The following is a 17,322-nucleotide window of genomic DNA, read 5'->3' as shown; positions in this document are numbered from 1 at the left end:
GCCGCTGCCCGGTTCCTGCCGCTGCCCTCGGCCTCGCCTGCCCGATCCCGCTGCTCGTCAGGGTGGGAGGGGGGAGGAAGCGGAGGGAGAAGCATCGCTTCCCTCCCTGCCCGTGACCCACTATTGTGTCGCCGCGGGGCGCGGACGGCTGCCGCCGGCTCTCCGTGAGCCCCCCCGGCGGGGGGGGGGGAAGGGGGGCGGCCGCCGCCTTCGCCGCGGGGCGCCGCGCCGCCGCAGCCCCCTGCGCCAGCCCCGCTCCCCGGCGGGGGGCTCCTCGGAGAGCTTTCGCCCTCATCGCGGTAACCGGCCGTTGCCAAACTAACCGGCGGCTCCTCTCCTCCCCCCCCCCCCGCTTCCCTTCCTGCGGAGATAAAGGGGACGGGGCGGGCTGTGAGCTCCTGCCCTGCCTGGCAGCCCCTGCCCTCGCGGCTTGCCTGGTACCGTGTCAGCTGGGGCTAAGCGGGCGTTTCTTTCCCCCCTTTATTCGTCTCTGCAGCTGCCTGCTTGACGCTCTTATCCTTTCCGCGGAGAGATGTTAAGTGTATTAAATATTCCTCGGAGGAATACGCATCTTCCCGTTGGTCCCCATCCCCCCATCGCAGCCCCGGCTGTATCCCTCGTCCTTTCTTCCCTCCAGAGCAGTTCACCGTCGGCCTTTGGTTAACGTGTGCGCTTGGGCGGGGAGGGGGAGGAATTTAAATGGAGAATTAGGTCTTTTTCCTGGTTTTATTTTAGCTGCTTAGTCGGGCTGCTAAAATGTCTGAGGTGGTTTATCTTTTGAATAGAAGATATAAGCCGGGGACAATAACTCTGATTGGGCAGATGCCGCTGACACTTTTCAGTATTGTTTAAACACTTGATATGAAAATACAATTTGACCCGCAGAAGAGCTAAAGGATGGCAGGCTCTGCGTATCTTGGTAGCTCTCGTGGTTATCTGGCGATGTTTGGGATAAAAGCACGCCGTTAGCCTTTTGAGCTCTCAGCCTTTGATAATGGTCTGGGAACAAAAAAAAAAAAAAATCTGGATGTGAAGTGCCGCATCAGGGATTGTCTGAGCTGCGGGGAGGAGGCTGCGGATGTTGCGCAAGGCTGCGGGGCGCTGGGAGCGCTGGCAGGTCGGCGGCGGGGGAGGAAGTGGACTTGGGAAGCGGCGAGGCCGGCCGGGGCGGGGAGCGGCGGGGCCCGTGGGAAACCCGCGCCCGCCTCGGCAGCGATCTGCCAACACCGGAATATTCAAGCATGTGGGAAAGGAAGAGAGAGGCGATGGGAAGTTAAGAGCCCCATTCGAGTAACAGTGTAATTCTAAGGTCGTTTCACGTAATGCAACGTCCTCACGTGGTCATTCAAGAGTTAAATATGCTGACAGGACCTTTTCGTTAAACGATTGTCTTAGAAATATGACTGCTGTTAAATATAGATCGATCCATTGTACTGGTGAGTCTGCCTTGTTCTCTTAAGCTAAACATTTTATAGAAAGGGTATCCTGGACTGGTGGAAAATGTGGGATTTTTAAAATAGCCTTTCTGTTAAATACTTTAAATACTAGATTTTGTAATCAACTTTTGCTGTTTCATATCTGATCAATAGCCTAATGCTTTACCTCTGTTATAGTCAAATTGCATACATGTGATTTTTTAGCCTTTCTTATAAGTCATGACACTTCTGTATGGAAACTTTTTTTTGTATTTTTGCATTTCTGTATTTGACAGCATGTTTATACAGCTTTCAACTGTTTGGTCAGTAAGCTTTGCCGTTGCTTTCGTAGAGCATCAAGGAAAGAAAGTGCTTTTAAAAAAAAGTGGAAAATGTGGTTGTAGAAACTAATCGGCAAGGCATCTCAGGAGAAATATGTATTACCTGAAACAACAGTAAATCCTTTGAAAGTGATTGCATTTTTTTTGTCCTTTTAACACTTTCTATTTCAAACTCATTATGCTTTATTTCTGCATAATAAATTAAAGGGAATAACTTAAAGGGAAGCGGGGAAACTAGAGTGCTGGTCTTTGACATGATATTCTCATTACTTTCAATATTCATCTGCATATAAATAAAGCAGGATGGCCAGATTAGGGTGATCACAAGAATTGTAATTGCTGAAATTTTTTCACTAAGAACAAATGTATTTTTGCCATGCTTCTTTCACAAAGCCATGCTTAGATGCTATTTAAAACGATTGAAGTGAGGAAAGAAAAGAGAAATGAAGAGGGTAAAAACCTTCCATGTGGTTTTCTTTAATAGTTAATAGCGATTTTTCTGGGAGGAAGGGAAGAGGGAGGCAGTATTTCTCATTTAAGTGCAGGATGTACTGTTGCTGCTAAGCAATGGCAAGTTAGTGGAAAAGGAATTGCTGTTACTCATCGCTTCATTTCCAAGTCGAGATGGAGTCTAAAAATAGACATGGAATAGTGAGTGAATGCAACTGAAAACAATTTTTTATTTTCACATCTTTATTGCTTCAGTAATTGGCTTACAGAATTATTTTTAAATCTGAGTGAGTGAACTGAGTACTTCATAGGTATCAGGGACTTCTGGAAGAGGTGGTAAAGAAGCTGGAATCATGCAGTTATAGACTGCAGTTGACTGAAGTCTTCTGATTAGTCTGACTGAATGTTACTAAAAGCCCATGGCATAGATAAGTTTGACCGCTATTTAATAATGCCATTGATGTACCTAAAAACATGTTCCACTTGGAAAGTGGAAACTTGATTATCTTCTTTCCCCCCGCCCCCCACAAGATAAATTGTATAATCTAGGCACCAATAGCAAGTCTCTTATAGAAAGTCAAATGCCTTTTATGAAATAGTTTAAATATGCACTAGAGAGTAAGCAGGACTTTATTAGTAGATCACAAGTATTATGGGTGTGAACAACTAGGTTTGAATGAAGTGGATTTTTTGAAAACTATTGACTTGCCTGTGCATTTTGCAAATGAGCATTGTCTGTGGCTCTAGGGACAAGTGGGCTTTTTCTTAATATAATGTAGTTTAGGATTTTACTAGTAGAGTTGAAATACATCGGAGAGTTGCCACTTTTTTCATATTTTTTGCTGACATAGCGATGTTGGCAAAATGAAGTGTAGATTGCTTCTTCTTGGTGCTTTCTGTTGCATGAATACAGCCAGCCTCATCTAGATTCTTATTTTCTGTAGTGTGTCTTAATTGAACGTATGTTTTATGTCAAACAAAGTTTGGAAGTCAAAGCTCTGTATGGGGATGGAGAAAACACTTTTTCTAGATTCTAGCTTACAGCTTATAGAAAGACCTCGGTAAATTATTTTTACTGATTTTCCTTTAGTATATGCACAAGTTGAAGAACTTCTTATCCTTATGTAATACAGTCTTAACAAATCAATTCTATCATTGCTATCATTTGTCTAATCTAGATTACTGTTGTTATGGGATAATGCTCTATATCATTCACATTTCTTAAAAATTAAATGTTCTGTCTTAAATGTTTTGTGGTATGTAACAGTTTGGTTTAGTCTTTTGGGTTATATCTCTGGCTAATATGTTGTTACGGTACAGAAAGAATGGCTGAAGGTGTTCTTCATTTTTGCAGTGAGTTCTGTATAGGTGACCCTCAGCTTTTCTTTGGAGTAAGTAGCATTGAAACGATCCCGTCTTAGATTACCAGTCTAAATAATACTGACTTTAAAAATTTTGTACAGGGTTGCAAAGTGCCTACATCTGCTCTCAAACTTTTTCTCTTCCTTTCATTGAAGAGAGAACTTTTACAGCTAAGTGAAACAGCTCAACTTCATTTTCTCTCTCTGTTCTGTTCCATCCATCTGAGCTGAAAGTGCTTAGGTTTTGAAATGCCAAAGAACCTGGTTTGTTGTTTTCTAAACTACAAAAAGGGTTTTTGAAGGACTCATTGATTTGGAACAGGTAAAAAGGTAGTGTCTATGCTAGGTCTTCCTCTTAGTCTCTTGGCTTTTTTATTTTCAGAATGTTTACTTTTAAGTAGTGGTACCTCATCATTTTATGAAAATCCAGTATTAGAAAGGGGGAGGTGGAATATACTTGACTTCTAAGGATAAAAGTTGAGCTAACTGTAGGCAGTAATACACCAAGATGTTATAAAACTGTCTTCCCCCTCCCCCCGCTTTTTTTCCCTCAGGAAAGTACATGCTTTCAGGAAAGTAAAATACCTAAGAGTACTAAAAATGAAATAGTAAATCTAGGCTGTTCCAAGTTACTGATCAAGTGTACTAAGGTACATATTGAAAGTCTATGTACCAGTCATAAACATCACACTGGTTTTGTTCTAATTCCTGTACATTCCAATATAGCATTAAAATACAAGAAATAATATATTCAGCCATAGCCATAGCACTTAACAGAACATCCCTCTTAAAAGCTTGTCTGGATATTAATTTGCATTCATGTTAACTTCTGTGCTTCGAATACCACTAATGCACTTCTTGAGTGTTCGTGAATATATTTTTTTCAAATTTATTAGGCTAGCATATAATGTGGAAACTGAACAAAAGAGGGTAAAGTAGTTCATCTGCAAAATATGATGTCAAATATATTTGACTTCTTTAAAAAAAAAAAAAAAGAAGATATTTTCTAATATTTATTTCATTCTTACTAGATGAGTTCCATGTTTGTAACGGTTTGGAATATGAGCTCTCAACTCCTTCTCTGTCATATACATTTATAAAATACAGACTGCCTTTTCGAGAGAAATAATTTTAATCTGTTAAGGCTAAACTAGGAAAAACACCTTGGTAGATTCAGCTAGATGGTAAATTGCTTTTTAGAACTTTAGAAAGTTTTAAGTGATGTAAATATAGGTTTGCATGAAATTCTTGCAAATTGTGGGCTTATGAACAAACTCATACAATTCTAGGTGTTTGTTTCCTTTTAAGCATGGTAGAAGGAACAGTTTGGAGAAACTAAGCCATAAGTATGTTGTACAGCTGATCTGCTATAAGAAACTGCTCTTAAAGATGTGCTAATAGGTCATAGACAGCTGTGTCAGTGTTTAAATGTGCTTTGAGCCTTTGTAAAATTTCACAGTCAAAAATGGGTCTGTTTTTCCTGTCTCCGATATTATGCTTTTCGTGTTAATATATTTTTGAAGTTCTGTTTCCATTAACTATTTCAGCTGGATGCTGTTAATTTGATTAGAAAACCAAAAAGATCATTTTGTTGTGAGCAGTGATAACCATACAGGCTATTAATAGAACTTCATTTACATAGACAGCTTTTAATTGGAGTGATATGACTGCATAGTAGTTTCAGTAAGCCTTAACTTCAGCAGCTTCTGAAATGTTGTGGAATACTATTCTTTAAATGTTTTTACAAAATGCAACTTCCTGTGAACAACCATTTCATTTAAATATTCACCTTTTTTATCTTCTATAAGGAAATTGGTGTTTTTTCTGTACTTTCAAAGATGTTATTCTGAATTTTCATAGATGAATACAACCACAAAGCTACTGTAGTGACCCTGGGGTATAAGGACTTGCAAACTCTGGCTAAAATTGCAGTAGTTCCTTTGGCCAAATGAAACTAAAATGAGTCAGGTGGGCAATACTCTGTTCTTTATTTAATAAACTTACATGGTAGCAAGTTCTCTTGGGTCAATCTCTAAAAGAGAGCCGTGTGCAAGTCTACTATTCTTCAGTACTGAAGGTTTGTGTACTGATTTTGCTGTATCTTATAAAATTGTTCAGGAGGAGGAAATGGTAATCTTGACCTTGCACCTTATGACATATCACGTGAGCTCCAAATAATTTAAATGGGATGTCAAACATTTAGCTTTTGTTTTAGTCTCAGTCCTACAAAACTTTTTGGTGTATGCCTGACTAGAAACATTGAAACTCATACTAAATACCGCCTTTGGATCTAGGGTAGATGAAATATGGTCACAGGAGGTAGATATATATAGATACGAGTGTATATTTCTGCATGTATGTTTTTATATATTTCTGCATCTATCTATGACTATCCAATTGCTATAGTAGCAGTTTCTTCTTGCTTAAGGTGAATCGTGGCCACCTCAAAAATTATAGTGAAGTTAATAGCTCTGCAAACAAGGAAAGGCTAATCTAAATATCTACTTATCTAATATGTATATATTTGTTAACAGTTAGTGCAACGAAAGTCTAAAGCTTTTAAAATTCATCTTAAAACCATTAATTTATCACAAGCAGAAATCCTGTTTGGTCTTTCTTTGCTATTTTTATCTGAGATTCATGGATTTTGTGTGGAAGGAACTAGTACTGCTACGGTTGTACTGAAACGTGCTGGGCACATAGCATCTGTTAGTGAGGAGAAAGGCAGAATTACCTCAACCATTCTGTGATTCTGTGGAGTACCAAGTAGTAGTATGACTAGGGGAGCTGAGAATGCAGTAGCAAGTTAAGGAAAGGAGTGAAAGAGGAGAAGAGCGCAGTGAAGTCCATTATACTTTTTTCAACCATTGTTTTAAAGTTGCTTTGAGTACTGAATGTTAGAATGTTTCAGGTACTGTGAGATTTGTACAAGGAAACTACAACTTCTGTCCTCGAGATCTCCTTTCCTAGCTACTCTCTTGCAAGCTGCTTTAGAATGTTTAAAAAAAAAAAAAATCTTACAAAGCTAAAAAGATAAACTAGTGAAATAAATTTCTGAAAAGGTACTGAATAAATAGAGTTAAAAATGGATGACCTAGTTTGGATGACCTGGTTTTCTTCCTGTCTTGTTTTAGCTCTTTAAAAGGTAATTTTATTGATGGCAATCAATTTATGGAAAGGCATATTATAGTCCTTATTGCTCTAGTGGAAGTGTTTTTTGGAGGGAAAAAAAAAAAAAGCTTAAAAAGGGTTGAATCATCAGCTGTGAAAAGTAGCAAGCCATGTAGCCAATAACTTTTAATAAGGAAAAAAATCAAACTATTGTAAGAGGACTGAAGCTGTGAATGTTGTTGTGTAGTGAACTAGAGTTGCCATCAGGAACAGAAGCAAATAAAGATACATTTTTTCATTCATTAAGATTTCTAGAAGTAGTAGACATCTAAAATGACCAGAAGAAAACATCAACAGTTCTGAAATAATTTCTGCCATGATGCTTCTGACAGATAATTTTTTTTATTTTACTTCTGAGCTCCTTTAGTCCAGTAAAAAGAATTGAATTGGCTGGCTTTATTAAAATATCAAGGGCAACCAAATTAGTAGATGGGGAAAAAAAAAAAAAGTAGTACTGTATGGATCAGTAGCCTTGTTCGATTTTGTGTTCACTATGATTCAAAGGAATTGTATCACAATTATCAGAAGCTTACCCATTACCCTTATTTTTGTATATGTAGGGGAGGAGGCCTTGATTCTTAAATGCTATTGCAATATGTTATTTCTAAGTGTACAGTATAAGTCTTAGGTGTCAGTTTCGCTGTCTGAAGTCATGGATTGGAAAGTATCAGCCTCTTAGGGGAAATGAACTCAGTTAAAACCATATTACTTTAAAGAACATCTGTACTGTTTTAATCTTTTCATTTAGTTGTAATACTGAACTTATCAACCAATTTAAAACAAACTTGCCTTGCCTTAACTTCCTTCTTATGTAGTCTCATAATAATGTTCTAGCTGTTTGTTTATTTTTCTAAGGTCGGCATTCCGTGATGTCCTCTTGAGCAATTTTGGATCTTGCTGCGTTTGTCTACTGTTTTTGCTACTTCTGTCTTGTCATTCTTACTGCCTCATGTGAATGACATCTGTTTTCTGTTTTTTCATCTAAAAATTCACAGATCTCGTACTGTTTGTGATCATAGGAAGAATAGCTTCTACATAGATCAGTTATGTTAAAAGCAGTTCTTCTGTTGTTCTCGATAGGCAAGTGACCATCTCCTACCTCTGTCCTCTCATCATTTGCAGTGAGCACTAATGCCAATAAGGTGCCAAGATTTTTTTTTTTTTCTTCTGGACAGTTAGTATAGGACAATCAGTGGGAGGTTGAAAAGAATGCGATACGTGAGTAGCATTGTCTCCTCTTAATGCTTTTATTGAAGCTGGGCAGTTAGCGCATCACTGCTGTCATCTTTGGTAGTTGCTATAGTGTCTGTCATGGATTAGAAGTCCATTTCTTTCCTTGTACTGAGCTGGATGTCTGTAGCTGCTTAGACAAGGTTCTAGTTCATGCAGGTTTTGGCTAGACTTGGGAGACTGGTAGGTATGATTCCAGGCTACTCACCACATTTGAGATTGTTTCAGGGGACTCTTGGTCTAGATTTTTCATCTTGTTTGATTGTTATCTATTGTGTGTGTGTGTGCGTGCGCATGTGTTTTAATAGCTGTTGCCTTCATTTATGTTAGTATGGCGTTATTCTTATCTCATACTTCCTCTGCTATTTCTTGGTGGACCCAGCTATCTTGAAACATTGGTGTTCCCAACTCAAAGGATGTTATACAAGCTTCCTGTCCTGAAGCATTCAGGGGGCTTGCCAATGTGAATTATGCGTGGTGTTGAAATGACTAATTGCTATGGGAGCTACACTGCTCTTAAGATGCCTGAGTGGTGGTGTTCCACTCTGTCCTAAACATTTAACTTTTTATTTGACTCTCCAGCACAAACCCTTTGGTACAGTGCTTTTTGTTTTGTTTTGTTCCCCCCCCCAAGGCACTCGCTTTTCTGGTAGCTTGATACGGTGCTTGGGCATAGCTTCCTATTTAGCTAGATTTTTTATTCGGTCATTTGTCCAATATGAAGTCTTACTGAGCAAAACTGAAGAAGTCTTTAATGTGAAAAGCACAAAAAAAAAAAAAAGAAAACAAAGTGATATGAGTAGTGGACTGCACTCAGACCATGAATGGATTGAATTTGCAAGCTGATGAGTGCTGTTCTGTGAATAATGAGTTTAAGTGGTTATGGGGGTGCCTTGGTGGTGAATGTGTGAGGTCCTGCATGTTTGCAATACATAGCAGCTTTTTAATGCTTTTCCACGTTGTAGAAAAGATGTGGATTCCTTACTTTCAAGTTGAATCTATGTCTTTCTACCTAGAAAGCAGGATTACAACTTGAAGCAATGCTTTCTTTGTTGGTTACTCTCTCATGTGTATTCTGATAATTTTAGCAAATAGGTAATTGTTAATTGAAATGAATACACTTGTCGGCTAGGAGTACTCAGGAGAATTTACTTCAAAATAAAGCTTGAAAATGAAGCACTGTTCTGGAGGGAAGGGTATATGTAGGTTAGTTTAACTGCTTCAAAAACCTGAAAACTCCTGCAGAAAGGAATTCATTATAAATTGCCTACAGGGAAGCACCGCTATTGGACAAACTCTTAAAGGAAAGAAATAATCTTTTAGGTATCATGAGACTTCCCAAACTACACTAAATATTTGACAGTGGTTTTTAAGAATGCCATGTTTAGTAATGCAGATGGTTACACAAGGACATAATTTTTATTATTATCAAACTAAAATGTAAAGGTAATCTAAACTCCTTTCCTGTGAGATACCATAAGCATAACTTTATAAAAATGGTAATGAACATGCATGGAACTATGTTTAAATATTAATGCACAAAACGTGGCTATGATTTTAGGCAGGTAAAATGGTCATGAAGGGCATTTTAGGCAGGTAGAAGGATCTTGGAGGGCATTTGAGGCCGTTGCTGGAACTGGTTGTAGCAAATAAATGCACTGTTTTACAAATACTTAATTTTTCTGTTATTTCTATTTCATGAAAATTGTTCCAAAAGGGAAAAATGTAAAATTTGTTTCCCTTAACAGCTTTTTGCTGTAAAACTAGAACACAGAAGCTTTAATCTTAAAACTTTGAATTTGAATGTTTTTTCAAACTAAACATTCAGAAGTAAGTCATCATTATGCTGAATGTTAAGTCTTACAGTCACTCACAAATCAATAATCACAGCCTCTTATTTTTTCGCTTTATAAACAGAAGAACTCCACAGAATCACTATCGGAATCACCATTGATATTGTCTTGATGTTCTGTAGTAAGATTACCCCAGTTTCTTCTTAAACTGGTGCCAGATACCGTCTTAATATTTTGATTAGAATAATAGAGCTTCAGAGTTGGTGTGTTTTGTTTTTTTTTTTTTTTGGCAGTGAAAATGCAGTCTGTAAGTTATTTAGGACCTCAGCTCCCTATATTTGTTCTTTTGAGAAGAATAGGTAGAAGCTGGATACGCAAAACTGGTGGAGGGAAGTCTCATTTCTTACAAGTAACAGAATATATACTTGTTAGTAAATGATTTAAATTGAGAGACTAATAATATTGCAAAAACTTGAGTATTCTAAAGTCAACAAGCTGTTGCCGTAAATCAATGCATGCACTGACATTTCCTAAAGGGAAAAAATATTTACTACTAAAATGCTGACTAATTCCATAACTGATTCTAATACAGAATAGCCTCAAAGAGAGCTTGTATTTGGTAACATCATTTTTTGAAACAGTGTAGCTTTTTGGTGCAAAGAGAAAGCTTTTTTAATAATGACAAAATATCTTTGTGGCACAGCATTTGAAAGAGCTGAACACTGTTTAAATCAATGATTGTGCAGAAATGAAACCAGCATCCTGTTTGTACAGTCTTATACATAATAGACGTGCTTTCCTGTGTTAATAGAAAAAACATTCCATGTCTAGTAAAGTACTGCTATTTGATCATGCAGGGGGAAAAGAGTATGTACATATGAAAACCTTAGTGGTATTGTTTTTAGCTCTTTTAATATGTTTTGAAGTTTCTTCATATATGAGTATCTCAGATGAGGGTGTGTTTAGAAGCTGAGGTGGGAGAGTAGCACTGAAACATAAAGAGAATTCAGTGCAGTAATATAATGAAGTAGTTCTAATAATAAGTAGAACTAATTTAGTTTTGGAGAGGCAGTGCCTTTGAACAAAACATGACTGTGATTTTAGTCAGGTAAAAGGGTCTTGAAGGACATTTCCGGCAGTCACTGGAATTGATTTTAGCAAATAACTGAGAAAATTAGATCCTTCTATTCTTACATTTCATTGTCATGTCCCTTAGATGCTATGGGGTCATTGTAACACTTCACTATTTTAAAACCTCCAAAATTTCATTTCAAAGTCAGGAGTTCCTTGAATCATGTACTAATTGTGTAGATTTTCAGGTGTTGTTTCTTGCAAAGTACTCCAAGAAAAGGGAAACAGCAGACAGTATTCGATAAACTTGCAATTTTCATGTGATTTTTTTTTTTTCTTTCCCTGTTAACATAAAGATTCTTGCTAGTGTGGTATTGGAGCTTAATGTTGACTGGGAACAATTGAGAATTTGAGATGTTTTGTTGAAGGAATGTAGCTTGCCAGTTTTATATGCTGAACCAAAGATCTATTTGGATAGAGATTACAACCTTCCTTCCTTCCTGTGGTAGGTCAGCTTAATGGGTATGTGAATGTCTTGCTGTGTGGCAAGTGAAGTATACAAAACCTTTTTAATTTATAAAATGGGCTTGAGAATTCCTCCAAAACAAACAATGTGTTGGGAAACTCTGCTTATGCAAGGTGTACTGTATGTTTTTAAGAGCATCTCAGATGCTGTGGAAGAAAGGTTTTTGCAGAAAGATAGAAGACATGCATGCTCGTGTGGGCTTCCCTTTGCATTCATCTGCCACTGCTTTGTGTGTGGGTGGTGTGTGTGTGTGTGTGTTTTGTTTTTTTTTTCTTTTTCCCCTCTCTCCTGATTTGGCTTGAGCTTGTTGAATCTAGCTTCTGGACATTGTACAAACAAGATACCCTTTAGGAATTCCGCTTTTATGTCAGCTGGTAGTTGAATCATCCCTGCCTGCCAAGTGTGTAGTTTTCCACTGGGCATAGCACTTATGTCAAATTTTATGCAAATTGCAACAACAAATTTTTCATCAAGCACAAATCAACTTTGATCTGTCTTGGATATTTTATTTTCATTCTGCTTCTGAATGCTGTTTTTTTTTTTCTTTACTCCTATTCTTGTGTTAGCTTATCACTGTAGCTCTAGAATGATATTTTTTTTTATTTTTAAAACATCATTTTCATCATTTCTTTGTCATTTTTGTTGTTTTTGGAAGACTAAGGCCGTTGCATAGAGCGTGGAAAGGTAGAGTCAAAATCCATATGAATAAGTTGGGTATTTCTCCAACCTTGTTGTTGTCTTGCTTCTAGACTGGATGCTCTTCAGAGCAAATACTAGCTTCATACAGGCAGTTCATTAATGAACTGATGCAAGTGATTATCCATAATGTAGTTTAGTACCCTTCTGAGCAGTGGAAGCATTGATCATTGTTTGATCCGTTGTGGGGGTAAAATAAAAGGGAAGATGTAGGTTTTTTCCACTTCACCAAATGATCAGTGCTGAACAGGCTGGACTATTGAGTTTGATTTCAGCTTCTGAACAGAATAGCTTGACCACACACAGTCCATTGGCTTTATTATCCTACTGAACAGAAAGCTTGATTTGCAAATGTTATCTAGCTCTAATAATCAACTTTTTTTTTTTTTTTTAAACAACTAAATCTCCTTAGACATGTGTTTGCTCTGGACAGCAGGCCAGATGCCTGGGAAACAGGACAGTGAAATTGAACCAGACTGGTTAAAAGCGACTTCAGGGATTGAAAGAGTTTCTCCAAAGCTGTTTTGAATGTCTGTATCAGTCTGTTTTCTCTAGCAGCAGGTATGAAAAGTTAGATTTTTCTTTTTTTTTTTTTTCCCCCCCTCCTTTGGAAGTGGTAAGTCTTCGTAAAAAACTATGCACACTATTCCTTATAAACTGTCATGTTATGATTTGTTCATTTCACTAAGGTTAATATTTCAACATTAGTATTGGACCAGTTAGTATTATCTATGGATATGTCTTCTGAAAAGAAGAGCTGTAGCGTTGAGTATATATTGAACTGTAGTATGTAGTATAAATGTGTGTACGTGTATGTATATATATATTTATATACAAGTACAGTGTTATGTTGTCTAAGCCTGGTTATTACAAAGACTCCTGGAGACCAGTGCCTAACTTGAGTGTCTTGAAATAAATACCAAGTCCTGCCAGCTGCAAGGGTGCAGTCAATCCTGAGACGGAAAAGTGCAGCTTGCATTGCTGTTGTGATACGCTCTTCTAGTAAGTAGAGTGTACTTGAGCCTTCTCAGATAATGTACTGTTCCCTATAATACACTCTATATGAAGCACTTGTGTCCTTATGAGACACTGCGGGTGCTTCACTGCTTCTGTGAATGGATTGACTTTGGCTGTAGAGTGTGTATTTCTGTTGTTTTGTGTTTTAAAGCCAGTAGTTAGTAGTTGTATGTCTGATGCTATTACTTGTCATGCAGTTACTATCTCTTTAGGACAAATGTGTGTTCCCATCTGGGTTTATTAGCATTAATAGCCATTCCAGTTACCCAGTGAGATACTGATGTATGATGCTAGAAACTGGAAATTATAAGAAAGTAATCTTTATGGGAAGGGACAGCAAAGGATTAAAGATGACATCACTTTACTGCTCCGTAAAGAGGAATTGAAGCAGACATTGGTGTGAGGGTAAATTTAATGGATATTTTGGAATGAAATTGAATTGTCTTTTAAAGTATTGATTTTGTCTCGAATGCTGCCACTTCTGTCAAAGGAAAATATGATTGAGAAACGTAGTTTTTGTCCCGCATACTTAGTAGTTCTCTCTCTTCTTAGTAAGTGCAGGGAGTTCACAAATTTGGGAAGGATCATTTTCTTCCCAATTCAAGCTGTGTACATGTAGCCTATTTCCTAGCTAGAAATATTGCAACAGGCAGTCTTCCACATCTGTAAGAATTTAGAAGTTTGTTTTTTTTGCTGACTACAGACACATCTGTTTCCTCATTGAAAATCAGTTCATGTAAGTTCATTGATGTAAGCAGCAGTACAACCTGTTCCATATTAGTTGTTCAGTACTATGTAGCCTCACTTTCCTGATCACTCGTTTATATATATAGATATATATGTATGTATGTATATAAAACCCACACACTTTGTTTGGTTTTAGTATTTCCTGTCTTAATCTGTGCAATTCTAGATCCATTCTCTCTTACCTAACCTTTCCCAAGAGTGGTTTTGATAGAGCTTTTCTGAGGAAGTAAGTTTGGTAATGCAACTTTCCTCATTTTGCAGTATTTCATCTACTTATTTTGTCATTCTGAAGAACCGTGACCTGTGATTTCACAAACTTATTTTTCCGTTATCTAGAAGTGCAATTAAGTGCCGATTCTCCAATTTTAAGAGCTAAAAGTTCAGTACTCAGTAAAATGCTGTAAAATGTAAGTGTTCTTGAAGGGGGTAAAAACTATTTTGATGGAGAAATAAACAGTGAATAATAAAAGTTTTAGGAGGAAGCTATTCAAAAATAGGAGGTTCTTTGTGGAAATTATATTGCATTTTAGTGAGTTAATACAGGAAGGTATTTGTAGCTTATTTGTGTGCAGGTTCACAGTCTGCTGATCTTTCTCTGAGTAATGTCTGTTGAGCAATATAGTGAGTTGAAGGAGGCATTAAAAATGTGGAAGAACAGTTCTCTTTGTGCCAGGAATTGTAACTAGTATTTTACAGTCGAACAAGGCCTAACTTCAGTTTCTGCAGACAGTGGGCTTTGTGATGCAAATCCACCCAATGCCTCTTTTCTAATATGTTGACAGTTTGTTTCTCACCAAGCCATCTTATTATTTCTGGGTTTTTGCTAAAGCAGTTGTTTCTGTTTTTTCTGGAGCTTGACAGTGAAGTGGACCACAACTGTAGTGTTTCCTCAGTTTTCTGAAATAAACAGAAAAGAAGAATAGTTAATTTAGTATTGAGCAACTTTCCTATGCCTAGGTGGGCAAGTAGGGGCTGCAGCCAGTGTCAGTAGCAAGTTACTACAAAGACAACATTTGCTCTGATACGGGGAAGGAATGACAATAAAGGAGATTAATGGCTTAGAGGAGAAGTTTACTGAAAATAGATTTGGAATAAAAGGCTAAGAGGAAGAAAACTGTTAATTATCTCTGGGGCAACCGTTAAGTGATTGGTATGTAAAATGTCAGCAGCTATTAATATATTAAATTTGAGATTTATGTTAACTATTGCCTCTAATACTGTAAAAACAGTCTAGCTAATCTTTGTCTGTAGGTAGTGGATATGAAACTCTGTCCTAATGGTAGCTCAGCGTAGCAGAAGTTGAGCAGTCTTGCGCTGATAACGAAGCATGGCTCATACCGAACTTAAACTATAGAAGCAGGGTATCTCTCTATCCATATCTTTTAAATCATGTAGCTCCATCAAAGGTTTAATTTCTATGTTCCATTTGGTGGCTTTTGTAACATATTATGGAAAGGGGTAGATGGATAGCAAATTTTACACATATATACTACATATATAAAATTATATATTTTATATATACATTTTAATCTGAACTATTCCACAGAATTTTATCCAAAGTGGCTACTTTGCTTTAGGTTATAGTTTTGATTTACCTTTCTCTAAAAACTGTAAAGGCTTAGGATCCATCTTTGCCATCTTTCTGCTGATATCTTAAAATAAGAAACTTGTAAGAGTCCCTTCTGTCCCATTCATCCATTAGCACTGGTAACTTGTAGAGTTTGATGGTGTCTAAATATTTTCAAGTACACACTTAACAAATCGGAACTAGTAAACCGTGATGGAGGTATTGCTTTGAAAAGGCTACTTTTGTGGTGAGGTGATAGACGTGTTACTTGAACAGAGTAAATTAATTATTAATAAATTGTGTAATTGTGGTGCTTGGGACAAAGGAATAGCATGAATGAGATTGTATTATGCTGCCTAGAAAGAATCCCAAAATATTACAAACATTTTTGAAATTACTTTGTTTAGTGGTATTTAAATAAAATCTGCTTCACATGCTACAATAGGTATATCCTTAATTGGAGAGAAAGATGAAGAGGTGAATCTACAGGTCAGCTATTTCTGTGTTCAGTACACCTGTCTTTGATCAACCAATAATGGCAGCATGGTGGATGAAGATATCATGTAAATAAAGAATCCTAGGAAATGATGTCAGAGTTGAAATCTGGCCAAGACACTCACTTTAATGTATCCATTGTTGTTAAAGGGCCACTTGTTCATTAGAGTTACCAAAACGACTGGCTTTGAAAAAGATGGAACACCAAGCACAGTATCCTGTAGCGTGTGTGTGTCTGATGAAAAATCTAAAAGTGCTATTTCCACTGAGCACAGTTTTTTTTTTTCTGAAATTTCTGTGGATTCCTAGCATAAGAGCAAAGTGGTAAAACTGCATGAGACTTGCTCTGCCACATAGAAACTGGATTGGAGATAGGTGCTCCCTTAAAAATAAGGTTGGTTATAAAACAAATAGCAGCTACAGTGGTCTGAAAACTATCGTAGGATGTATTACATGCTTCTTTCAGAATATAAAGAACTGTCATAGTCTGTCAGATTGTGTTACTCCTAGTCTAACGCTATTCTGACTACGGCCGATGATGGATACTTAGATAACGAACATAAGAAATGAGGCAAATATGGAATAATCTAGTTTCTGTCAGTGACAGATTTTGAGTAGAAGTTCCCAGACAATGGTATGCCACAGTGGTAGACTGACCATCACAGAAAATGAAGACCCATCCTTGCTGTACTGACAGACAAGGTAATACTGCATTTAAACAGGCCCTGTGCTGTTGGCAAGTTTTTTGTTTTGTTTTGTTTTTTTTAAGCCCTATGTAAACTCTTTTTGACTTTTTTAAAGAGTTTCTATTTCTAAAGGAAAATTGTGGTGAATTCCCCCCGCTCCAAAAAATCTGGCAAGGATACTGAATAAGAGTATGCTGTAACTGTAAGTGGCTCTTTTGGAGCTGTGTCTTCAGCCAGGTCCTGTGCCTACTCAGATGTAAATCGAGAGGTGTTTTTCTTGATGGGAGACTGGGTGAGAGGGTGTTTTGGCAAGCTGATGTGATATCTTTAAAAAGATAGAAGTCTGTACCTTTTACCCCGTTCTAAAATTTATCTAGTCTTAACCAGGGTTTTCCTTTTTTAGTTGTTTTTCACCTTCATAGCCTTCCCAATTTCCTTTAGAAGAAGCACCAAGCTTCTCATGCTTGCTACCGCTATTGTGATTCTTGCTTCGTAGTACAGCTCTTCCACGGACGTGCCATCTTAATCCCTGGTGCATTAAAGTATATGATTATATGTTAGCTTGCTCTTTCTCCCCCCTCTCCCCTTTCTCCCCTTATTTATATGTCTGCTTCTGTAACACGTAATGCTGCTTCCCCGCCTGCAGATGTCCCTGCCCATCAGTCCTCTGTTGTAGGTTGGCATTAGTGTCCCGGTACATGATCCTTCCATCAAGTTTAAGATTCCATTTACCTCAATATTCTCATTTTAGATCCA

General features: G+C 37.6%; 1 protein-coding gene across 3 annotated transcripts in view; it reads left to right on the top strand.

Annotated features, from left to right (window-relative positions):
* Positions 1-17,322, top strand: part of PTPN12 (protein tyrosine phosphatase non-receptor type 12) — an 86,547-nt gene that overhangs the window by 329 nt on the left and 68,896 nt on the right. Inside the window, exon 1 of one of the 3 annotated variants that reach the window (XM_068926373.1) lies at positions 1,135-1,436. The exons of the other annotated variants lie outside the window; for them this stretch is intronic. The gene's annotated coding sequence lies outside the window, so the exon portion shown is untranslated. Of the gene's footprint in view, positions 1-1,134; positions 1,437-17,322 lie in introns of those variants that run through there. 3 annotated transcript variants of the gene reach the window in all.

Source organism: Struthio camelus, chromosome 1, assembly GCF_040807025.1.
Source record: "Struthio camelus isolate bStrCam1 chromosome 1, bStrCam1.hap1, whole genome shotgun sequence".
In the NCBI taxonomy this organism is placed as follows: Eukaryota; Metazoa; Chordata; class Aves; order Struthioniformes; family Struthionidae; genus Struthio; species Struthio camelus.
Note: the sequence above shows the minus strand (reverse complement) of the source record. Positions and strands in the feature narration are given on the sequence as shown.